The following is a 25801-nucleotide window of genomic DNA, read 5'->3' on the forward strand; positions in this document are numbered from 1 at the left end:
CTCCCTTAGAGGTCTTGTTCTGAGAGCCTGAGAAAATCTTACTCTCTATGGAGCAGAAGTCCAGCTTGCTTTAGTTTAATTTTAAACAACAGTCAACATATGCAGTTCAAGTTGTGCATTTTCAAGGGTAAAAACCATGCAATTCTATAGGATGATCTCAACTGGATGTCTGTACTGCCTGAAAGAATATCCTCTTCATTACCCTCAGCTTTCTGACTCTGTGTGGAAACCACCAGTACAAAAGTAAAGGTAACTCACATTATGTGGTGTTCTGGTAGTTAAAGTAGTTCAACAGCCAATGGACGCCTGTCTTGCTGTGTGCTGGTACTAGAGGAGCCTCCTTTCTACAGTGACTTTTTCCATGTCAGAGAAGTCAAACTCAGGTATTCCAGAGTTTAAATTCTTTTTTCAGAAAACATACAATTTAGCCCTTAAGTCTGTCTACTTCAGCAAAATGACAAATCCTACCTTCAAAACATAGACTTTGCAGCCTCAGGGGCCCTGTGATTTATGTGACACAGAACCTGACCTTCTCCATGTGCAAGCAAGTGTTTCTAAATGTTTATGTGGATAGGATTATAGTATAATATGTATTTTAAGAAAGCTTTGGCTTCACTGGGGCTAGAATTCACCATACAGGTATATACAGGTGTGCAAAACCAATGTGTCCATGAAATGTTAAATGGAAGTTCTGGAATTTTTGAAATATGCAGCAGCACCACAGAAACAGACATCATATAAGCAGCAGTGTCTGATAGTTGTCTTTCACATTATGATCAAAACCAGAGATATCTCAGAGTTTTTTTGTGAGGGAGCCTTTGCAAAAACACCATAAGTAATCAGGATTCACTCTGTGCATATCAGGAGAAACTGTGCCACTCGCTCGTGTCTGGCTTCATCCCATAAAGTGGAAAACAGCAGCAATTGTGTGACTCTATTCAAATGCTATCTGTTGTTTTTCATCTTTCTTCTTTGCACCCCAAACTGAAAACTTTCAAATAAAAATAACTGAAAAACAGAAATACTGTATTTCTAAGCTGAGTTGTCCTTAAAAATTCGAATGAGTCATTTAGATAACATTCACAATACCAGCAGCTCCAGGGCACTTTAGAGAATATGTTTCAGCACAGAGACATTTGAAACAAAAATTGTAACGTTCTAAATGGAATTAGATGAGCAAAACCGTGTCATACAGAGATGAAATATAAATAAGTGCTTTAGGCCCACTCCATGAAAAATGTATGCGCTTTTTAAAAAGCATTTTTCTCCTGCAATGGTTTAATTTCTGTAGAAAACAGTGGTTGGTTGTGAGTTGTTTTTGTTGTTTTCTTCTTTCCTTCCTAGTACATTCTCCCAGAATGTGCTTTTGCCACTCCATAAAGCCTTCTTTCTACTAAATGTCTGTCTCTCTATTAAGCCCCCAAGGACCTGTACAAGCCAAAGGCAGATGGGAAACAATAGGCATTCCATGTTCAAATGCATAACCTACAGAAAGTTCATTTGTCAAAAGTCTGAGGAACACTTCCAAAGAGGCTGCTTCATAAACAACATCCACATGGGGCAGATTTGACTTGTGCTACCACTTTTCATGCACACATTCCATAAGAATTTAATAGGGTGTTTACTCTTCAATTAATAGTTAAAGCAACATTTACACAATCTTGTTCCAAATCCAAGTCTCATTTCTCCTTTCCTTCCCCTCCCACCCTACATTTTAAATCTCTTCATCTTTTACATGCACCTACTACTTTCCTTCTTTTCACAGAAGACTTATCCTAAACCTTCTATTAAGGGCAAATCAGCCTCAGACTTCTGTAACTCTTTATTTTCTTAGACTTTTTGAACTCTCCTTTTGTACCTGCTGGAGAGGAGCTCCTTCATTGGTGAATATGCAAATCCAACCATGGTATCTGTCTTTGAGTTATCAATAACTAGTGACAGCATTGTAGTGTTGAAAGTTAATCTAACCTTCTGACTCATGCCTGGAAGACAAAAGTTACTCTGGTTGGTGCTGTCTAGCAGACAGCATACCTTCTTTTTAAAACTCTAATTACTTATGGTAAAGGCCTTCATTCCTTGGCTTTGTATTAACTAAATATTTTTAATGTGATTAAGATGCTGTTTCTCTAAAGCTGTGAAATCACTTTGGCTCCCATGGACTTCAACAGCTTCCTGATCAAACCTAAGGTTAGGGGCAAGGAAAACAGGGAAGACTTTGTCAACACCTGGATATAGGGATTCTGCTTTGAGTACCATCAATATCTGAACTTGTTCAGGAGTAATCCAGAGCTGAGACCAGCAGAGCTGTAAAGATATCAGCCAGCTATTCTACCCAAATCTACATAGATTGCCAGAATAGGCAGATGATTCAGAGGGCTCTCATCAGATAAATGGTAGTAGCCACCTTCTATATTAGACCAATCTGAACTTACCTAGGATACCTAAATCCTGTGTCTGGTGCTTAAGGTAGCAGGTAGTAGTTTCTGGTGCCAAAGCAAGATGATTTAAATTGTTGCATTAGAAAATTAGTCACTTACCAAATGCAAGATTCAGTTTTGATTTTGTACTTAATCAATGGCCATGTGTCGCCCTGCAAAATAATGAAGTGCTGGAAGGTGATTTGAAACCAGAGGTATATTACATATGTTTCTATTCATAATCTGGCACTAAAAAATGGATAACCAATTCTTAGCCTCTGGACTTCAAAAACAACTTTTCCAAATAATAGACCTGAAAAAGTGAAAACCACCCCAGAAAAGTGGAAGCTACTCGATGGCAGCTTGCCATGTGCCAAAGAGCATTGTAATTTCTGTCCAAGAGACATCAAATTCACCTGAATGAGCCATTACTCAGAACCTGGATTTCCCCCTCTCCTGAGCTGCATTGAGGTGCAGCAGTGTGAGTGAGCATGAGGCCAATGGTATGTTGACAGCTTTGGTTAAGGTTTTTCCAGTGTAGGTACTTGCCTCAGACACCAAGGTCACCAGTGAATTTTTGTCTTTTAGGACTATGGAAGTTGATGGCTTTCCAAGGTCTGACCAGCACAAGAGGAGAAGTTGCAGTCTGATCCTTGTGTAATGTTGGGTAGAAGTGCAGAGTGGATGTGGTCTTTAAACAGATCCAGATCTCTTCACTGGAGCTGCTAAGTGTGTTTATGGCTGTCACAGGAGCTTTCACCTGTCAGACTTGGGGCCAAAAATCTCCATCTGCAAGATGCTGGCGCAGTCTATGTGTTTCATTGCCCTCTGGTGGCGTGTCCACCAGAGCAGGAGGCTATTGCTGTTCCCACTTGAAGGAATCTGTGCTGCTGGTGTAAGAGAAGCAGGTGCTATAGGAAGTGAAGAAAAAGCCAGAAAGTATCTGTCAAGGCCTTATTTTTTAGGAATTTCTGTCTGCTGTTGCTTTAGTTTTTTGCAAGAATTGTAAAAGAAAAATGGTGGGACCAAGTCTACTACCAGTTATCCCTGTGCAAATCCAGACTTCTGCTGGAGCCAGATGCAGCAGTCTGGATCTATACCTGTGCAAAAAAAGTTGGAAAGTGGCTTGAAAAGACAGGGAAACCTTTAAATGGCTTGACTATTAGAATAGTAAAGTTACAAGTTTGCCCTTTTTTTTATTTCTGCAAGTTTTGCAGCACATAGGTAGCCTCTTAGAGCACATGGAAGAAATGAAAATTCTCAGTGATTATCCAAGTGCATTTAGTACTACATGGTCTCTGAAACCAATATTCAAGTGGGCTGAATCCAGAACCTCTTCTGTAATAGTCACCATCTGGACTCTGAGGCTGGACACCTCACCTCCAAGTGAGAGGAGGGGTTAAATCACTTACAGCCCTTGACACCTTACACTGGATTTTAGCAGATGAGGGAAGGCATCTCCTCCTTTCAGTTGTGCTGGTACTAGTACAGTCAACTTATGTTTACAGCTATGGATTTTCTGTCCAAGATGTGGGAGAATAAGAGCATTATATGGTAAACCATGACTATCTCATTCTTGCTAGCAATGCTTCTGAGGAGAAAAATACTCTGAAAGGAAATGACATCCAGGAATCAGATAGTGTAGTTTTTATTGGTGTTGGTTCATTGACTTCAGTGGCTGTCTACATATATATTATGGATCATTTGCATGTCTGTGGTATTTTTATAGGTGGGGAAGAAGTCAAATCTATTTAAGTGAGCTTCCAGGAACAGGTCTTTACAGCCCATGGCAAAAGCATGATAGTAAGTACTCCAGAGAAACAGTGGTTTTTCCATTTATGTTGTAAGTTTTTTGTCTCTCCAAGGTTATCTGTTATCAGAAAGAAGTCCAAATCAAGAGAGGCAATGAAGAATTTTCTTTGTGGATTGTTTGTATCTCAGCTACTCTTACTTGCATTTGTCATGGAATATATTAAAGTAGTCATATTGCAGAGTCCACACAGCATGTCAGCTTTGAGACAAGCACTCTGAAATGTGCTCACAGATGATAAATTGCACACTATGTCAACTACATCTTTGTCATGAGATTCTGTTTTCTATTTATAGTTGAAATGAAACACTTGAGAAAATTCTAAACCAAAGCAATTTCACAGAAATCTCGTAAATTTTTCCTTATGTGTATATCAGTGAAAAGACCCTCCTGTGCTATCTCTTTGCTCTGTGGGATTCCAACAATCAACTTCTGAGATCAAAGTAGAATGCTCTCAAGATTGTGAAACTCATAATGTGCCTGTGTAATCTGGCTGGTGTTCCTTTGGAGTATGTTCCCTTTCAAACATTAAGGAGAAAGATCATGTAACCATAGCAGAGTGCAAATACATACAAAATTTGATAGTTTTTGGGAATCAAAACCCATTATCTCCATAAGAGAAGATATTATTTGGTTACTCCTTTGGCTTGTTGTGCTAGTTTTGTTTGAAGCTGTCTGTGCAGCACTTTGTTTTTCTTTCACCCTCTTTCTAGGATGATTTTTTTTCACTTGTGCATCTTAAACACATAATCTGCTGCAACGGAGTTGTGGGTAGCAGAAATTTAAAAAAGGCACTAGGTATGCTTTGCAGCTAGAAATGCTGCTCTGATTTGTCGTGATTTTATTTTTTTCTTTTTTCTCTGATTACAGCAGCCTACTTTAGGAAAAGCATGTTTGGATAGCAGTAATGGTGCACTCTGATGGGACAAAAGCTCACACTGGCCTAGACAGGGCAGGACCTTGTGTAATCTGCTGAATGCATATTTAAGTTAAGTAGGACTTCCTGCTATCTTGAGCACTCATATCTTCATGGACAGAAAGGACAAGGAAAGTTTCTCAGAGTGAATCATCCAAGCAAGGATGGGTAAAGTACACGCAGGAGAGAGGAACTGGTCAGAATCCTCTGCATGGGATTCAAACAAGAGCTTGCTTGAGAAAGAAATTATATCTCTCTGCACAGTGAACAGAGCATTCATCCAGGAGGATCCAGGATCCAGATCTCTGAACCCCACATCCTGGGGAAGCCTGGAGCAAGAGCAAGTTACAGCTTCCTTGCAGTTGTGGAAATGGTTTTATAAGTGATACCAATAGAAGTGTTTTCATTTCTGTGGCCTTTGTGGCTTTCCCTTACTACTTCTGGGCTTCTCAAAGTACGCCTTCTACCCGGTTGTCCTTTTTTAAATCTAAGAGGAGATGTGGCAGTTTATTCCAGATTTGTGTGTGTGTGTACATGTATATATATAACTGATTTGAAAACTAACTCTAACTTGATCACCAGAATGGCCTGTGAACCTGAAGGTATTGATACTTATTCAAAATATATGTTCCTACCTCTGACTCAGCACTAAAACTGTAGTTTTAGAAGAGAGAGGCCTTGGATTTAACTTCCCTTCAGCTCTGTAACCTCAGCCATCCATTGATCAGAGTGCCATGATCTAGTTTAGAAGTGCATACGTGGGGCATTTACTGACAAAGAAACCACTGCGACATCAGTGTACCAATCTGGAAAGGTTAAGATAGTAACTGAAACTCAGTTTGCCTGGAAAGGTAACTGATGGTATTTAGCAACATTTTTACAAATAGTGATCCAATAACTTGTGCCCTGTCTTGCAAGATGCTGCAATAAGTTTCTTTCTTTAAAAAATTGTCTTATGGAGGAAGAAATCTTTAAAAGCTATATATTAAAAATAAATAAAAAATAAAAAAATCTTCATGTTAAGTTAATAAGGTCACCAAAGAGAACATAAAATCCATTTTCCCTGTTTGTAGCCAGTACCATAAAAACAGTTTGGCTTTTGTTAATAAGTTTTTTTCTCTCTTCCATCTCTCTTTATTAATTTCTGGCTCTTTCCTTCTGTTTCTATTCAACACACTTGCTTTATGCACTCTTATTTCATATTTTGGATGACCTCAGATAGTGAACCTCCCTCCATGGCACGTTGGGATTGCTCATACTGCCAGTTTTCTGCCAGCATTATGTTTAATCAGGCAGCTTCCTCCTCTGCAACTGGTCTGTCCAGTTTAACTAAATCCTTTCACCCAGACCAGCAATAGTGTTTTGCTTAACTGGTGTGTTGGCAGAGATTACTAAAGATATCTGTCTGGATGCTGATGTGATATGCGCTTGGGTCAGCATCTTTAACTTTTACTACATGGCTTTGTTGTTAGCTTTCTTCTTTAAAATTTGCAGTCATGAAAAATAAGCTAACTAGCATCGGGCTCCAAAACTGTTGTGGGGGGAGGGTTACCCACTTGAAAACAAGCAAGAAGTCTTACAAATATTTGGACTGATTAATTCACCAGCTTTTCTTTACAGAGCTCTATTGTGCTATAAAGCTATTCATTGACCAAGAGAGTACATTGTCCATTTAGTTACTGTTTTTTATCTTGTGTCAAACAAAAGACACTGCCTCCTACAACAGTAACAGCTGAATATTTTCACTGCTCATGCAGTTTCCTCTTCTAGCTGCTGGATCATCAAAAATTCTAATCAACTCTGATCTAAAGCAAAGTACTACATGGCATTCATCATCTGTTTTAGCCTTTAATGCACCATGCAGGTTTTAATCAAAGGTATGCAACCATTAGCAAAAAAAGAAAGACAAGAATTATGATGGTGTCCTAAGCAGAGCTCTTAAGCCAACATCACAGGCAGCAGATAAGTTCACCTCTCCCTGCTGAGTACAAATACAGGAGGATAAGATGGGTCTTTTTTTGAAATAATTGCAGAAGAGCGCCGCTGAGGTTTCAGGGCCATGACTTCTGTTGTTTTCTCTCCGTATAACTGCTCAGACTTATTTGCTTGGCTTTCCTGAATATTGAAAACAAATGTTGGCACTGTAGCCTTGGTGTGGGGGGGCTGCTGGATCATCCACTCAGTCCAGCATATACCTGTGTCTTCTGCTGGTGCCAGAGGGAGCCAAGGGGATTGTCAGAAGAACCCAGAGCCTTCCTTGAAGCCGGCCAGGGCTTTGGGTCTCTCACCTCCTCCCAAGCAAACTCCATTAGTCACCTTTCCTCTTTTCCTTAAATGCAGGACCAGTGATGTCACTGCTGGATTCTGGGTAGAGAATTAGATCGACGTGCTCTTCTTCCATGCAAGCAGCAAATTTATCCTGTTTCTCTTGCATTTGGCCTCTGTTCCAGGACCCCTTGTTTCCCTGCTTATTTAACCAGAGATATCCATCCCTAGCAGGATGGCAAGCTGCCCCCTCCTGCCTTTGCCCAACTCTTTACTCATAAAGCACCAGGGTTTCATTTGACTGTAAGGATACACATTCTGTATCACATCAAGCAGCTTCTCCTCCTGCTTCCCCACCCACACCAGCCCACAGCAAAGCCAAGCAGCAACCAGCCACTAGCACGATGTCAGGCTTTGAATCCAGATTGGCATGGGGAACAGGCACTGGCCTGTGCTGCAAAACTGTTTAATTTCTGCCTAACCAAGGAAAGGTGAAAGTAGTCTTTTTGGGGAGGGGAGCAGGCTAATGGCACAGTAGTGTGATCTTCCTCCTGCCACGTGAACTCATGAATGCCACCTTGCTACGTGGCTCAGGTGAGGCTGGCAGGCCTGACACTCCCTTACGTGTCCTGAGCAATCCTACCGGATTTGAGAGTTTGCTCCCCTAAGAAAACTGCAGTTGTTTTCTCAGCCTTCCCCATTGCCCACTTCTTCCTTGGTTCTGGTATTGGGAGAGCTGTTTCAGGTCCTGATTAAGAACAAGTGGTTGTGACCTGGGCCAGCTTGTAGCATTTCCTTGAAGTCATGATGGCAACAGGGAACAAAGCTATGCATTGCTCTTTGGCTGTGCCCCACAGAGCTGGTATGGGCAGACTGGGGAGCTGACAATTACCCAGGGAGTCACAATTTAAATGAGTGATCTGGAGGCCTTTGGGCTTGTGAATCCATGCAAATGGTGTGTGGGTGGAATTCCTCCTCCGGCCAGCTGACATGGGGTATGAACTTTGTGAATTATGTTGCCTTTAGGGTATGCAGGAGAATTTCCCCATGCTATGGCAAATGTAGAGTACTTTCTGTGGGCTCAAATCTCCCTAATAAATGGCTACCCAGCTCGAGCTGTGTCTGGTCAGACACTGAAAATCAGCCTTTCTACTGTGTTGTCTGGGGGCCGATTCTGCCCGAGCGCTTTGTTGGCTGCACAGGGCTCTGTAGGGCTCAGTGTGTGCTTGCCTGCATCAGCTCCCGTGTTCAGCCTCCTGCCAGATGGAGATCCCAGGCGTGCCTGGGCTTTCACACTAGCAGAAACCCTATGTAAATTGCTGGCTTTGATTTCCACATGGCCTTTAATGTGCAACATGTGCGTCTTTTAATGACCACCTCTGGCAAAAGCTTAATTTGGTTGGGGGTGGGAGGAATGGATGCTTTAAATCTACCTGTGCTTCCTGTGTCTGGCCTGTTCCCAGCGATGCATGGGAGGCAGAGATTTTCCACAGCACCAAACAGTGTGATTATATATCCAATTTCCTATTTAACTAGGTTAAAAAATGAACAAGTTTCTGTTGTTTTAACCCAGATAGATCATTTGCTTTACCCGATTTCCAAGTATTGGTTCATCATTGCAGTCTATTGTTGTGGGTTCCAGAGGTGGATAATCATCAGCACAGTGTTATAAGGATCTGGTTCCAGGTCACAGACAAGTAATGAAAAAACAGCAGTCATTGAGGATTTGATTTACACACTGCAATGGCTATGTGATAGCCCCTTTTGCAAGGAAGAAAGTGTCCCTCTGGAGACCTCATTCTAACCAGCAGCAAACATTCGAGCTCCCTGGTGCTTCAGATGTCAATTATACCAAAGCCTCTTATTGTATAATGCAGGTCTGTTATAATAATACTGTCTGAAGCAGCAATAATAATGTTGAATGAATTTTCAAACAGTGGAGATGGGAGGGGGAGGTTGATCAATACGGCACTAATGATGGCCTTGTCTTTCACTGAAATAATTGTGATAGGGTTTATAGCACTTCCTTCCTATACCATGCTGTGCAGCAGTGTTAGTTTACTACCTGCTGTTACTGCTTTTGTATAAAAAGGTGTTAAAAAGAAACGTCTGTCAAGTTTTAAGGCAGTGAGTCTTTTTTAATGCAGCAGGGTTGTTCTACCCAAGATGGTCTGAGAATATGAGAGGTACAGTGCTCACAGGGAGAAGTGAAATCTTTTATTAGACACACTGACACAGTGAAGAATAAAGAAGCTTTTGGGCTCAGAAACCAACAGTAAGGTCCCAATTTTTATAGCGGATTACTCATATTTTATCATAAAGGTGCCATTGGAAGGACAGATTTTTTTTTTTTCCCCAAGTGGACTCATTCTGCTTGCTTGGATATGCAAAGGTATCTGCTTTGAGAGGAAATGTGAGTTCTTGAACACATAAGGGTACAAAAGGAAAGCTCTCTGGCACTCTAATAATCTTTCCTATTTATGTGATCCCAATTTCTTGCCTGCTAAATATGTGGGGTTTTCTCTGTTACTCCACCATGTGTGTAGCATGCATACTAGACCTGTTGGACCTATGGGATTAATTTGTTCCTGAATGTTAGGCAAGAAAGAAGAGAAAATCCTGTGAAGGAGGAAGATAACAGTATATTGGAAATTTAGTAGAGGGGGTGGTGTTTTGTTTTTGTTGTATTTGTCTTTGGTTTTTGTGGGTTGTTGGGGTGGTTTTTTTGTTATATAATAAGTTCTAACATTTTCTGCAGTATTTCAGAGTTACTTTATTTCTCAATATGCTGGAATGATGAATTCCATACTTTTTTTGGTGAAGTGAGAGAAATTGAAAGAAAATATAGCCAGAGTCTAATGATAAAAATCCTCTCTGTTGAAGCTCTTCATTACAGTACTTTTCAGAACAGAAAAGACAAACTGCTTTTGCAGTGGCACAAGTCCAATCTCAAACTAGAATCAATTGCTTTGCCAACGCTGAACACAAAGGATGTTCATTGTTTGCAAACTGAATTTTTCTTAGTGTGTGTGCGCAAAACCAATGATCATATTATTATTTTTTTCCTTTAGAGAAACCCCTGCAGTGAAAAAACTGCAGCTTATTCTGTGCTTCCCATCCTGGTTTGCAGGAAGGCTTCTTGCTTCACAGTGTGATTTCTTCATAATAGCTGCATGACAACAGTATGCCAATATTTTGAAAAAAACAACATCCAAAGTTATAACACGGTTGCTTATGTTAGCTACTCACTGCTGGGTTTTGGTTTTATTTTTTTCCTTGAGGAAATAAATGTACTTTTGTCCATATTCTTTTGAAGCTCACCTTGATATGTACAACCAACCTTAGTTTCTATGTCTGTCTCTCCACCTATGTATATAAATTTTGACAGGAGTAGAGGGGCCTTTCCAGGTCTGCCCCTTCCTGCAACAAGTAACTGCATTGTATTATGCTTAGCATCAACCATCTTAAAAATGAGGAAAGGATTTCTTCCCTTGTTATATTTATGCAATATTTGCCCCAGGGTCACTTTTTTTTCCCTGAAGCTTATGACCTTTTTTTCTAGTATCTAAACATATTTCTGGCTGACTTCTCCCTATTGCTGTGCCAACATTGTTTTTACATTCCTCTTTCCTCCTATCATTTACTTTCTCATTGGTATATTTGCAGGGAGTAATCACATGCCTTTCCATGTCTTTTGACACTGAGCCAGCATCTGAAAATATAAGGTCATTGTGGGGTGGCAAAAACTCACCCAGACATTCATGTTTAAACCAGACATTCATGTTTAATCCACATGGTGGATATGGCATCTGCCTGGAGCCATCCTGACTCTGACTGCAGCATTTTGTCCCTTAGGGACTGGATCCCGACTGGAGGCCAGTGATGCTAATTTTGCAAGGATCTATTTATTTATTGACCATACCCTTCCTGCATAGCATTGCCTGGGATTCCCTGATACAGAAGGCAGCTCCATGTAAGAGCACAGGCTCTCCATGATCCATGGAAAACAGTCCCACTTGCTAACGAGAGAGTGAAGGTAACGTAGATGATACATTAACTTATGTAAGTATCAAAGCTGCCTCCTTTGCTTATTTGAATCTCGCCTCTTTACGCAACACCTCCCAGTTGGCTGCCGCTTCCTCAGAAGTCTTTGCAGCTGGCTGACATGTTGTAAATTATTCTGTGGTTTGTGGAGGAGTTCAATATTGGTAATTTAAGCTGCACAGCCTGTTTGTTACTGGTCATGTGGCACAGTTTTTCTTCCCTGACTGAATGAGCTTAGCAGGTCAAAATTTTGTGTTGAATCCTCACAGGAAGTTATTTGAAAACTTTCTGCAGAATATGCAGAGTTAAAGATTTGCTGGTTCTTGCACATTTGCACTGATATAACATGACCACAGAAATGCTGGTGGAAAGCTTAACGGGGGGCTATGTATATAGTAGCACTAATTTGTTTTAGGGCATCCTGCAGAAAATTACTTGCAGTATTCCTGAACAATCATGTCAATACATCAGCATAAAAGCATCCCTTGACATTTGCTGATATGTATCTCAAGCTGACACACGTCTCTTCTGAGAATATTTGATAAATATTTAACCCAGGGCTGTAATGAGAATTTCTTTCCTACGTGTTATATATTCTCATATATTTTCCGATATCTAGTGTTACACAGGATATTCCCTGGTTCTCTTGGTAAGATGTTTCACAGAATCATTTTTATGACATTTTTCAAATACAAGAAGCAGCATACATTTAGTGAAGCATTCTGCTTTGCCTCTATTTGCAGATTTTTTTTGCCCTGCTTGTTCACTAATTGGCAGAGCTGAATAATTTGTAATCTGTCTTCCCACTGAACCAGTGAGAGTTCTGTGTGTGTATGCATATGTTTACAAAGTCTTAGGACTCATCTATGTGGTAACTAGAACCAAAGGAAATAACTGCATTCTAATTATTAATATTCTGATTAAGGTCTATTTGTAAACCCTAGTTTTGATGTAATTTAAGCTGATAAAAGAAATCACATTTAGCTGTACTGAAATGGCTCTGAAATCTCTGTCTCATGCTAACTACTGATGAAATGTTAAGGGTGTGATTTACAACTGATTTAATTGGATTGGTTTCATTTACCATCTAAACAAGCCCTTAAATGTTGGAGTGTTTACCACCTGTTGTGACTCCTACCTTACAGAGATTTTTTTGTTCACAGGCAGGAGAGTGCACTGTAATGAGGGAGGAAAAGGAGGGTTATAAATGTTATCTTAGCTTATGCATGCTATTAAGCTTGGCCCTGGAAAAGTGAAGATTTTTCTAGAATTTATGATAAATTTTAGTATCTTGGTGGTGATTTCTTCTAGCTTCTGAGAAGTAGTGTGTTTACTTATCATCAGCTCAGATAATTTGTGGAAAAAGGTTTATTTGTTGCAGTTGGGTAATATAATGCTAGCTGTTCTGCTGTTTCTGTACAGATCTAGGTCTTGTAACAGGTTGTGAGCAACTCTGATAAACAATGAAATAGAAAAATATGAAGGGTTTTTTTTAAAATTGCTTGGGAGGTTGGGTTTTTGGTGTTGAATCTTTGCCATAGACCGAGAGAAAGACCCAAGGCAAAAAAGGTCTATACTGGAGAAACCCCATGAGATACTTTGGTGTGACCAGGTTGGACTGTTGACAAAAGCAGTCACCTTGCTCTTCTCATAGTCTTTTCTGCAAATGTAATAAATTGAGTCCTCCTTTGCTAATCCGCTTCAATAGTTCTGTCTTATTTGCCATACTGCAGCACAGATGGGACAAAGAAGATGATCCTTCCCCTTCCTCTCCTCAATCCTGACAGCCACCTGGAGTTCTGGATCCTGCTCTGGGCTCCTCAGCGTCCAGCAAAGGGTCATGAAGATGATTAATATTGTGAGAGGATGAGAGAGCTGGAACAATTCACCCTAGACAAGAGAACTTGGGGCAGGTCTTTTCAATGTGCTTCAAAAATACTTGATGAGGCAGTGGTAAAGAAGGCAGAACCAAACTCTTCTCGATAATGCTCAGTGTAAGAGCAAGGGGTAATGACCTCAAACTGAAACACAGGAAACTCTGTGTAAACAAAAAAACCCCAACTTTTGTCATATAAAACTGGTTGAATACTAACACAAGTTGCCCAGAGAGACTGAGGAGCCTCCATCCTTTGAGTTACTGAAAACCTTACTGGACCAACCTCTCTAGCTATCCTTGCTTTGGACACAGATGTTGTATTAGACAATCTCCAGAGGCCCCTTCACACCTCAGCAGTTCCATGAATCCATCATTTTTGCGCTGTTGTCTACTCAAGGTGAATTTGACTGTAGACTCGGGTAGATACACACTTTTATGGGGAAACTAAACCGAAACAACAACAACAAAAAAATCAGTCTGAACTTAAACTGAGATAGCTGAGGTCACAACACCACCAGCAGATTTGGGAAAATATACGTAAAGAAACATAGCAATCCAAAAGTAGGAAGTCATCTTCCTTTCTCCAGGGCATGTTCGCCCTTCTTCTACCATCTACTTCCTTCCTCTTTGACTTCCAGGTAACTCATTACTTTGTCACTTCTCCTTTTTGATGTTCCACCCTTCTCTGCATGTTCTCTCTCTGCAGTGTTAAATATAACCATCCCATTAGGCTCACCATTTTTTGCTGGGCCAGCAATCACAATTAAAATGTCCTACATTAGAGTGTGATTCAAGCAGAAAGCCCTATTGGGACATGAGCTCAGTGGCAAAGCAATGATGAAGGTTTCAACAGGATTTTCTCACAACCTTGTTGCATTCCTGAGATGCTGAGAAATTTGGTATCTTTAAACACCAAATTCTGTCATGTTGTTCAGACTTTAGCTTCTTTCTTTGCTCCTTCCATTTTCACCACTACCTAGCCCAAAATTCCCTGTGCTCTCTAGGATGCCATAACCTAATTACCACTTCCATTATTATTTACCAGAGTTCTTAAAATTTATGTATCTTTCTGCCTACATACCACTGCTCAGCTCTTAACCACCTCCTTATTCCATCCAGACTCAAGATGTGAAAATGGAACATATTATTTGGGTGGAGGTCTCTGTTGCTCATATGCTGTCATCATGATCCTTTCAAATTGCTTCATACATTGGTTTTTACAGCATTCTTTTTTAATGGCTTCCAGCACCTCTGTTTTCAAGCTTTAGTGAATTCAAGATGCTAGATTAAATCAGTAAACAGGTCTGTAAGACCCATGTGTTTATTGACTTGCATGTGCTCCCTCTCATTAAGGTTGTTTGTCATCTTCTTGTACTCAGAATTGTTATGATTCATCTGTATGGTGAAGAGTAACCTAGATCATATCTGCCTATGACAGATTCTCTGTTCTCCCAGTCTATCCCTCCTCTCCTTTTCCATTCTTTCTAACTCTGGATGCATCTGACATTTATTTTCATTTACAATTTTTATTTAAATATTTTATATAGCTATGTAGTTTATATTTGGTAGTCTCTTTAAAATGCATTATAATTTGTTTTATTCCTCCAGAAGAGACCTCAGATTTTCAGAAAGGTTTCAGCTTTTAGGATGACAAATGGAGTTTTTAATTGGATGACCCATTTGTGCCTGCAAGTAATCAGGCTGATTCTCTGTACAAACTGGTACAGAGATACAAACTCTTCTCATACATAGAGACTGACAAACTATTGTTAACATTACTTGGCAGTTTTGCTGTGTTTTGGTGGTCCAGAGGCCATTAAGAAACCAATTCAATTTATAAACAGATTATGAATTCTACTGAAAAATAATCTGTCCATGTCCTCCTAATTCTCACAACATTGAAGATTTGTGCTGGTATTAAAATAATACTAATTAGGAAAAAACCCCAAAAAACAAACCAACACAAGTTTTTCGGGGAGAAAGACCTCATTATGTTTGTAAAAGTGTGTGTATACTGCTGGCTTTAAGACATATCTTTCTCTAAGAGAATATGTTCACATTTTCATGCTTTTAAAGGTTTTATTAGTATTAGATAGGACATTGTGCCCAGCGCTGTTGTCTCAATTTTGTGAGCCTACTGAATCCCAGAATTATTGGAATGTTCTCCAAGCTGATGAGTAGCTTCCCTCTACAGCAAGAGGCCAGACTCCATTTGCCATGAATTTTCCAGAGCCATTTAGAAATAACAACTATAATAGGCCAATCTCTTACTTGAAGCCGAGAAACAACTTCCTCTATCAGGGTAATAATGTGAAAGCTTTTGACATATTTCTCACTTACTGTCCTTTTTGGCAAAGAGGAGGCAGGAGAATGTGGGACTTTTTCTGATGTTCTAGAAACAGCAAGAATTTTCATTCCATTTGGTAGCAGCAAGGATTTCTGCTTCTGAAAGTTATACTGTGGGGAACATGCCCACTGACTAAATTGAAGCTAAATCGGTATTTCTTCCTCTTTGGGTTAGGATATGCCACAGAAAATCATGAGGAGACTCATGTTGTCTCAGAGACATGCAGGTGGAACACGCAGGTATGAGGGCACTGAAGGTAAAACCAAAAGTTAAAAAAAATCTTGGTGATAAAGCTCACTGAAAGAAATTATAAAGATTTTAGATTTACACAGCAGTTTGCATCAAGGATGCTGACAGAAATTAGATTTTGCATCCCTACCACTTTATATAGCAGATTAATCCACTTTTTTTGTCTTTTGAGTGGAAGGTGTAGTGTATAGAACTGAACTGAAATGCCATAATTCTTGGTAGGACTGAAGACCCTGGAGAAAGAACACAATTGCGGTGTGACATGGAATGTGTAGTTAGGTACATTTGGCCTTTCCACACGCTTCTTTCTGAAATCCCTTTTGGCTTTTGGTTCTCCTCCACAGGCAACTTGTAAACGTTTCAGCAGAGATTACATTGAAGTGAATCTCTTGCAAATTAAGTGTGATTTTACCCATTTAAATTCTGTTTCCAGTACTGTTTTAGATTTAGGACAATTAATTGCAGCAATGTTAAAATCAGTGGAAGTTGCATGCACAATGGGAACACTAGAGCAAAGGAATGAACATTATTGCAAATAATGAAGGCAACGTAGCCTGGCAAATGCAGTCAGAATTCTTCTGGACTAGAATCTATCCTGAACAATGTACTTAAGTTGCTTAAATCTTAGTTAAATCAACATATTTTGAAATTGCTGGGAGATTTGACTATTTACATCATCTTTGTAGCCAATTGATTGTAACAGACTTCCCTCTGAAAAAAAAATTTTTATCTGTATAAAGGCTTGTCTCTTCCTCAAAACTCTTATAATTCTGTTGTTCTTAAAGGTATTTAATCACTTTAGCAAAATCAACATGGAAAAATGAATGGGGTCTGCCAATGGAAGAATGAGTTAGCAGGAGCTGATCTATAGAGAATGCTTTTCTAAGAAGGATCATTTGTCTCATGACTGTTGTCCTCTGCTAAAAAAAGCCAAACAGCCTACTTAAGATTTCTTTCTAAAGCGAAATAGAAATAACAATAACAACCAATGCTTTCTGGAATGTTTTTGTCAGTCTCGTAATTTTAGTATCATTATCTAGATTTCATTAAATGTTTTCGTAGTGCTGAAATATTCATAAAATCACAAACACACACCTGTGCACAAGGTAAATGGCATTATCCAAGGTATATCTATACTTTGTGTGTTTAAATATCAGGTTAAAGCAAATAGGCAAAATGCTTCTTGTGAGCATATGTCTCTTCAGATGTCAGTATGGTTGCTGATGAATCTTCTGTTGGTATCTTTGCTAAAAATTGCTCCCCTGCCAAGTTACACAGAAACACAAAGTCCTACACTTAAGATGAGAAAAATCTTTAGAGAGAGGTTTTTTGGGAATTTGGATTGCTTTTGTGGGTGGATGTGCTTTGTTATTTTTTTCTCTGCAGGATAATTTCTGCTGATTCAGTAAGGTTGTTGTTCTGGGTTAATGGTGTTGAGAATCTCTGAAAAATCCTTCCAATAGCTCTACTTTATTCCTTTGTCCCTTCTACCTTCAAATCCAACTAAGTCACTCATGCTTCTGTCTTGTGAGGGGATTTATGGTCAAACAGTCTTTCAGGCTTGGAATTTGGCACATTAGACTCCTGTCCACTTGCATATGGGCAAGAGTAATGAGTTGCCTTTAATACAAGGTGGTCTTCAGACTTTTTAAGGTCTACAAAACAAACCTAAATTGCTTGTTAATTCGAGGGAAGCTGTGGATGCAAGGCTGTCTGCAATTTTTCTGTTTCTTTTAGTAGGGCTGATTATGGCCAGGTAAAGACACATGGCCCTTCAGGAACATATTTAAATGATCTACTCCTTTTTAAAAGCTGCCAGTTGCATAGTCAGTCTTGTGTTTCATGTACATCTAAATGCTTCATTGACTTGTGCCAAGAGATGGAAACTAGCCTGCTTGTTTTAATACATTCCTGATGATTTTGATGGAAAATCTAAATGTGTGAAGAACACAAGATCCTGCCCACTAGCAGCCAAAAGGATACCATTTCACATTTGTTACTCTTGGGAATCAGGGGAAAAAACAAACAAACCAAAAAACCCCAAACAAACAAACAAACAAACCCCAATCCCAACGAAAGAGTAAGAACAAGCTCTTGAAATTAGAAAGAAACCAAGGAGGAAAAGCTGCAGTTAATGTGAGAGCCATGCATCAGGGATCTCATAATCTTATAGAATCACAGAGCAGCCCAGGCTGGAAGGGGGCTTGGAAGGTCCTTTTGTCCGGCCTTTCATGGAAGAGGGAGCCTAGATGAGAATATCCAGCATCCTGTTCAATCTTCTCACTCAGGAAAGTTTTCTGGTTCCACATATTCTGTAAGGGGGCCAGCTGAGTAGTGCTTCCTAGCCTGCTTCATCAGATTGTTGTGTTGGTGGCTTTTGATCTGGTAGTTATTCTTTTTTTATTGCAAGTTTTTATATTAGATACTTAGCTTTTCTTTGTAATTAGACATCGTGATTATAGAATCCTTTTATATTACACTGGAGTGTTCCTTTAATGCAGAAATCAAATAAACAAAACACTTAAAATACAGAAAAAAAATTGCAACAGTAATGTTTGGGTCCGAAGGAGCAAAGAATCGGGAAAAAACCAAGTTGTAGTTATTGCTTTTGGCTTCAGCAACACAGTTCATATTTTTTATTATCCTCCAAATTAGGTTTATTCATTTATTACAATTCAGTGAATGAATTAAATATAAAACCAATCCAGATTTTTAAAAACAGACATGTGTTGTCGTTAAACACAACTTTTTTGTTCTTGTTCAAATGCTGAAAAACATTTTTCTTCTTAGTGTAAATGTTTTCTGAGGAAAGGGTTATGTGGGGTGAGGAGAGAGCACTCAGGGCAGAAGAATAAGTAGTAGAGTATTTAACAGCACAGAACAGGGCTGTGCTGTTCCTCCGTGGCAGCATCCACACAGTGATCAGCAGTCTAACGCCTTGCCTTTATCTAAGGAACAACACATTTATTCCACATGGTCCCATCTGGGAGTTTGTTTCAGAACAGTATTACCTTCCCCATGATAAGAATCTCTGCTTATGAAATTATTTTGGAAAAAGGCCATCTGCTAGGGAAAATAACAATAATAAAAAAAAATGAATCCATGATTCAGATAATAAAACTTTGATTACTGCTCTCTTAGGAGGATGGATGAGGAAGCAACGGTCCAAGGAGCTGTCCCTGGAACATGTTTTAGAACAAGCTGTTGGGATTGACTGTAATGTCATGCAGAGGCTTGTCATGTGAGGTACACCACTCAGTTGGCTCCCAGGGAATGAATCAGGTTTTCTTCACCAGCCTTGGCTCCTAGTGGTTCCTGAATGGAGTGTGAGTAGTGAGGAAAGTACAAACACAACCAGCTCTTGGTGGCATCTACTGGGTGGGATAATAGAGTGTGATAGAACTGCCCTGAGGAAGCAAGTCCTCAGCTGTTTTCTATACCCAAGATGGTTCAAACTAAAGTAGTTTTAGAGTAGTTCAGTAGCTAATACATCAGTGCCTCAGCAGAAGCAGTAGTGCAAAGATGACATCTTATCAAAGTCACACCTTCTACAAGGTCCCTGATCCCATGCAGCATAGAGTTCTAAGTAACAGAAGATTTCACTAAAAGTTGAATGAACTCTCATTTCTACGTTATTTTAAAAACTGGTTTGATTCTCCCAGCTGCTTAAACAAGTATAAATCAGGAATAACTTAAGGAGTGTTTGCATTCCAGAGGAAGGTTAGAAAATGAAATAAATCCTCTACTTTGTTGGAGACCTGGGTGGAGGAGGACAACCATCCTTATAAGTGCTGTGTTTGAAAGTGCACAGAAGATAAGATACACCAGCTGTGTTAAAACAAGTAATTTTCATCTCACACATACACCCTGCAATTCTACTTTTTAATTTCCAGGCAATCACACTGCTGGAATCTTTTCCAGCCATTGAGTAAAATATATGTTTGTCTTGCAATTATGTAAATAAGGTAAGTGGTTAAGATTTAGATCTAGAATAATAATGTTAACATCATTGTCCCTTCAATAAACAGCAAGCAAGCTTTGGATGTAATGTTGGTTTTGCTCTGTATGTTCCATGCCACAGAAAAACACAGGCAGACACAGAGATGATGTGGTATTCTTGTTGTATTTAAAACAATATTTAGCAGTGTAGCTCCTATTGCCTTTTACATGTGTTTGAAGGAAAGCCCTGCTTCATCAATGGGAATGTGTCAGAATTTTGTAATAAAGCATGCTGTGTAATATATTTAAACACAGTCCAAATTAATTAAAGTGTAGTGGACGTGAAAGATACATACTCAATGTGACATTTCAAATAGGGAGAAAATATGATAATGAGCTATTTCCATGTGTTGCCATCCTTCTGGTTAAATAATACTTCTGTTTCCAATGAAGCCACTGAGCAATAACATTCATTTTTGGAGTTCCACAGCGGTTAGAACTGATTGTATACAGGCTGTAATCATTATCCTAATTCTGCCCAGGAAACCCTCTTTCCCCACCATGGAGAAATTTGGAATAAAAAGTCTCGTTCCAGGAAAAAGAATTTCCAAATAATCCTGGGCACCAGATCAAAATATGAGCTCCAAATCCGTTCCTTTTTCTTAATAAGAATCAGCACTTTGAAAAATGCTGCTCTGCAAGGAAATAATTGCATTAGTCAGCCTCTTGGCACTGGCGTGGGCTGGAGCCTTCTCTTAAAATGAGGCCCAGCCTCGCCCTGCAGTGCATCCAAATCCTCCACAGATGCAAATAGCCCCAAGACCCATGGCTTTGTTCTTAGAGGCAGAAAACTAAAACATTGGACAAAAGGAGGAAAAGTGACCTGGAAACACAGCCTGTCTAATGCTGAGGCAGGCTTGGGTGAGACAGGCATCCTTTTGTGTGCTGAAGAGTAGAAACCAAAATAGGAACTGGAAATAAGAGGTTACTGTTTTCATGCTATCCTTTCCTTCTGAAGGATCTGATCACACAGATGCAAGGCCTTTAGCTAACTGGTGATACTTAATTATGTATTTGCCTCTTGACAGGATTATAGTGCTTATGATCAGGACAACTCCAATGCTCAGGCCCTGAAGAGCACTAGCAAGATTACTTTGATTGCTTTGTGCTGCAGAGATCGTGCATTTAGTCCAGAGAGTAAGCCTATGTGACTTTCGCTTTAAAGATTTTTAGAATCACACCAAAATATTCCTTTTTATTAAGGCTCTGGTTATCTGATTTTCAACAGTGAAAAGGCTGCACATCAGTGGTGAGGGATGAAAGACAAACAGGATGCATTATTCGATATCAGAAGTGCAATGCTGGAGCCTTGATCTACAGGAACAGAAACAAGACTTGCCTGGCACAGAGACATTAACCCTTCAAGAAACCATCTAAACTGACCAACACCCTGGAATTCACTGGGAGACAGGTATTGAAGTGTTTTACATGTGCCTGTTTTATCCTTACATTGTTTGAACTTGTCCATTTGAGTCCTCCACATCACCACCACCAGAACTATTCCCTTCCCAGCTGCTCTTCAAATAGATCAGTTGTAAGTAATGTAGTGGAGCCTATAGTGTAAACTATTAAGATTAGAGTGGTACAGAATGGACCACTCATTCCTTTGTTCAAAGACTACCAAGAAACAGATCTATTTCCTCATGCACAGGAAGAGTACTTTATTTCCAAGACACCTGTATGCAAAACTTTGCATGTTAGCTCTGAGGAGTTATATTAAATACCCAGGAACTGAGTCCCTCAGTGAGGGTGATGAACAGGGCAGGCAGTCAGTGCCCACCCCTGATCCTCCTGCTAATTGCTTTGTTGGCAGTGCATTTCAGGTGCTCCATATTCCTCCCTCTTTAGGCTAATATTGTACCAATTGTTTTCTCCTATTCAGCTAAAGAACCAGAAGCAAATGCTCCTTCATGGCTGCTATTGACCTAATGGGAAAACACTATGCAGATGTAGCTTTCAATCATCACCTGAATATAGTGGAGGAGGAAGATACTTTAACCTGTTCATGTTAAGACTAAAGACAGGAATGTGTCAGTAGGGAAAGCATGTGATCTCACTATGCCAAATCATAGCTTGCCAGAGCCCTCACCACCTGGTAGAGTCATGGATGGAGTCAGACTTTGTGTGCTCAATTGAGATCATGTGCTCTGTGCACTAAATACCAGATTGTGCTGGGTTTTTCTGCATTTAGATTCAGCTCTTCTGCTGCTGGAGTGTTCTAGTATTGTGGTCTCAGGTGTTACAAGGTGCCTGAACAAAGAACCAACTTGAAGATGGTTGCTTCAGAAAGAAACACAATGGATAAAGCTCAGACCAATAGGATCTAAGCGAGCTTTACTGCACCTGTCTGCCTGGCAGCCTGGCAATGCCCAGCAAACACCCCGAGGGGAAGGAGTGCTTCTGGAAAAGGCATTGTCATGGGGTGTCTTGGCCTGAAGAAGGCAGGGTTATCCTCAGGTAAAATACACATTCCATGTGCTTGGGACAAGTGTGGGATAATGAGCCAATAATAAACCTAGTATCTTCTGTCACCAAAGAAAGAGTAACTCAGGAAGAAATTGGCAGAGGCATTACAGATGTCAGTGTGAGATGTTCATGGCATTAAGGGTGTGAGAGTTTTGTACTGCTCTGAAATTTTTCACCAAGGTGTTTTTTCTGAATGGAAGATTACACATGTTTTAAATGGATAGAGTTTTGTGTGAGAGAGATCCTCATATTCAGAGTGTGCTCAGTGTGATAAGGGCACGTATGTACCTGTCCTTCCCAGTCTCTTCCTCCTTCCCAGTACCTGAGCTTTAGGTGATGCATGCCCCTTTGCCTACTGCCGATCAGACGCTGCTAATTCATTACAGTACCTTCTGTGTATTTGTCCTTGTGAACAGGAGCTACACTGTCTCAGGCTGAATGAGAGTTGGCCCTCTGGCTTTGGTAGTTCAAAGATTTCTGTTCTTTACCAAATAGAAAACACAAAAAAACCTTTTCATGGAGTACTGGGAAAATTAGACTTGCTTCTGATAAATGCAGTTATCCCTGGCAGAGGGATGGTGGGAGTTGATTGAACAGCAGGAAGAGAAGACAGTGGGTTGCAAGGCAAACCCAAGAAAGCTGTTTGATGCAGCAAAGGAGAGAGAACTGGTGGAATGATGGATGGAGGAAGTAGCATCCAAGAGTAGAAATAACATATCAGGTAGCAATGTTACTTGGAGGAAGAACAGAAGGGCCAGCTCCACAGATCAACAACTCAGACAAATTAAAGAAACTAGCCCAGGAGAGGTTTAGACAGAAACAATCCAGTTCTCTTGCATTAAGCTCCCAGAGTGTGCAAGAATGGCACTGAGTTGTATAAGGCCCATGGGAGCACAGAAGGAAACTGTTGATAGAAACGTGTGTGAGAGAGAGACGAGGACCCAGGCAGAGCTGCTGGGTTCAGAAAAGGGAGGATTGAAGAGGGCTGCAAGGGCAGCTGTTGATTTGGAAAATTCTGAACATGGGGTAGGATCTAGAGACTGTGAAGAGGGCATAAAATGGATGAGACTGTAAGGAAATAAATCTAGCTGGGATGGGAATGGGAATAAATAACATAGGACCTCTGGAAAGTAAGGAAGTGAGAGGACATGATACATAGAGAACAGGCAGAAAAGAGACAGAAGGAGGGGGATTGCCTTTCTAATTATGGGTATCTGTAACTTTCCTGAGATATAATGGGCAGAGGATGACTAACAAATGGCTGAGTCACAGAAACATGTGACTGCAATTCTAAATTCATCTGTTGAGGGGCTTGAATATTCACACAAAGCTTAGAAATTTTCCTCTAATACTATTCTGGTGCAGGTGATCCTAAACCTCCTATACCAAAAAAAGCTTTCCAACTGCTGTTTGGAAATATCTGTCTCAGTAAATTGGTCAATATTCATGTTGGCAGACAAGTATATTACCTTATTCCTCCATTCCTGGTGGAGAAAGCCACTTTTGGCCAACTAAAAAATTGTCCACTTTTATCCATAGAACCTTCTGCAGGGAGCTTTATATGGAAGGTTGTTTGAGCCTTCACCATAGCAATTTGGTAAATGATGTTGCTTAGAGTCAGAACAGTGCTCTGCCAGCCTTTGTAAGACAATTTATTACCACTAACCATCTACTACTTGTAGGATTTTCAAATACTTGATGTTTCATGAAATAAGGAGAATGTGTCTCCTCTGTTTCAAGGTGCTGACTACTAGAAGTCTTTATTTCATGCAACATTAATGCTGGCAAAAATTGGTATAACCATCAAAAAAGTTACTCATGCCTTCCACTCACCCTCCTCCTCCCATGTGACTTAGTGTCAGGAACTGCTGTAGGTTAAAATTATCTGTTGCCCTGGCCATCATCTGATTAATCAGGTATATTGGTATATAGTTGTCTGAATCATTTCACATAATCTGTTTAGGGGACAGACATAAATGTGAAATTCCACTCCTCCCACCCCAGTGTTAAAGAATGGGATCATTTCTTTTCCTGATAGCAATTACTGGAGAAATACAATCTGATGGAAATCAGGATGAGTGTCTCTCCCCAGCTGAGATGGAGTTTCTGTGTGCAGAAGATTTGGACTCATGTCCAAAAGATGTGGAGGGAGACTTGGACAGCAATGAGCTTTTGTGAGTACTGTTATTTTAATGAAGTTTCCCCCCCTTTTGACTTAGTAATCTCTAGTTTACTCGAGATGAGTGAGTTGACTCACTTCTCCCTTACCTTTTTGTCATGGGGAAAGAGCAACAAAACAAGTAAGCTGGCTACTGAGGGCAAATCTAGAGCAAGCAGGCTTTTAGCCTCAGGTCTAGGACATTAGTCACATGCAAATTGGTAATGATAAATCAGTGCCACCTGGCTCACAAGGCTGCCTAGGAAATCACCAAATGAAAACATGATTTTTAAAAGTACACAACTAATCCTTCTCATCATAAGGAAGCAATCCTAACTTCCGTGTCTAGCAACATTTTTTCGGAGCAGGAGCTGGACTTTTCCACAAGGTTCCCCTGGGAGTTCCAAGGAGTTACCCGATTCTTAATCCTTCATTAGTGCTCTTCCTTCCCTTTTTCCTAATACCCAGAGAGTCTCAGCATCTGATGCTTTTATGAAACAGTAGAGAGGAGATGGTTCTGATTCTGTTTCTTTGTAGAAAGTTCCACTGCCACAATTCCCTGGATGGTACACAGTGCTCTGAGCTTCTGCCTGCACAATAACTGGTTTTAAACATTTCTGTTTAATCAAGAGTGAAGTAAATGTCAGAGATTCAATGTTCTAGATCAGCAGTTTCCAACACTGATACATCTTAATCAAGCAATTAGGTGCCTTTTTTTATTTTTTTTGCTATTGTTTGGTGTTTTCCAAGCTGGAGAAGGGAACAGATTTGCTGCTTTGCTCTGCTGACTGCTAGCAGCAGTGTTTGTTGTTAACAGAGACGTGTACACCTAACCACCAGTTGGCAGGTGTTAACACTTTGTTACTCGCTATTCCCACATGCTGAGGATTGTGGGAAAGCTGTCAAGCTCTCTGTCTTGTGTAACACTCAGCTCTTACAATAACAACAACAACATCAACAGGCTCTGAGCAAATTCAGGAGCTCTGTAGGAATGCAGCGATGCAGCACTAGCAAGGGAAACAATAGGACGGGTTCTCCTGGCTTTGATGGGAAGTAACATGAGGCTTTGTGGAAAGTTTGAGATATTTCCTTATCTTGGCTTGGAAGCAGGTAGATGGAGGCTGAGTGCTCTTTTTTACTTCTTCTTTCTTTTTTAATTGGTCATATGGTCTGGTGTTTAGAAGAAACCAAAAATGCCTTGTGTGTGCCCCAATATTTCTAGTCTGCCTCTGATGTTTTTACTTGCCCGTATTT

The 25801-nt window shown here is 40.1% G+C and overlaps 1 long non-coding RNA gene across 4 annotated transcripts in view; it reads left to right on the forward strand.

The window, feature by feature from the left end:
- The window catches only part of LOC148225273 (uncharacterized), a 120566-nt gene that overhangs the window by 78144 nt on the left and 16621 nt on the right, over positions 1-25801 (forward strand). The window contains exons 1-4 of one of the 4 annotated variants that reach the window (XR_015805096.1): positions 10515-11444; positions 20952-21060; positions 21152-21334; positions 24428-24563. This is a non-coding gene — a long non-coding RNA (uncharacterized LOC148225273). Of the gene's footprint in view, positions 1-10514; positions 11445-17047; positions 20848-20951; positions 21061-21151; positions 21335-24427; positions 24564-25801 lie in introns of those variants that run through there. The other 3 variants (XR_015805094.1, XR_015805095.1, XR_015805098.1) reach the window with 3 other exon arrangements.

This window comes from Sturnus vulgaris, chromosome 1 (assembly GCF_052056855.1).
Source record: "Sturnus vulgaris isolate bStuVul1 chromosome 1, bStuVul1.hap1, whole genome shotgun sequence".
NCBI lineage: Eukaryota > Metazoa > Chordata > Aves > Passeriformes > Sturnidae > Sturnus > Sturnus vulgaris.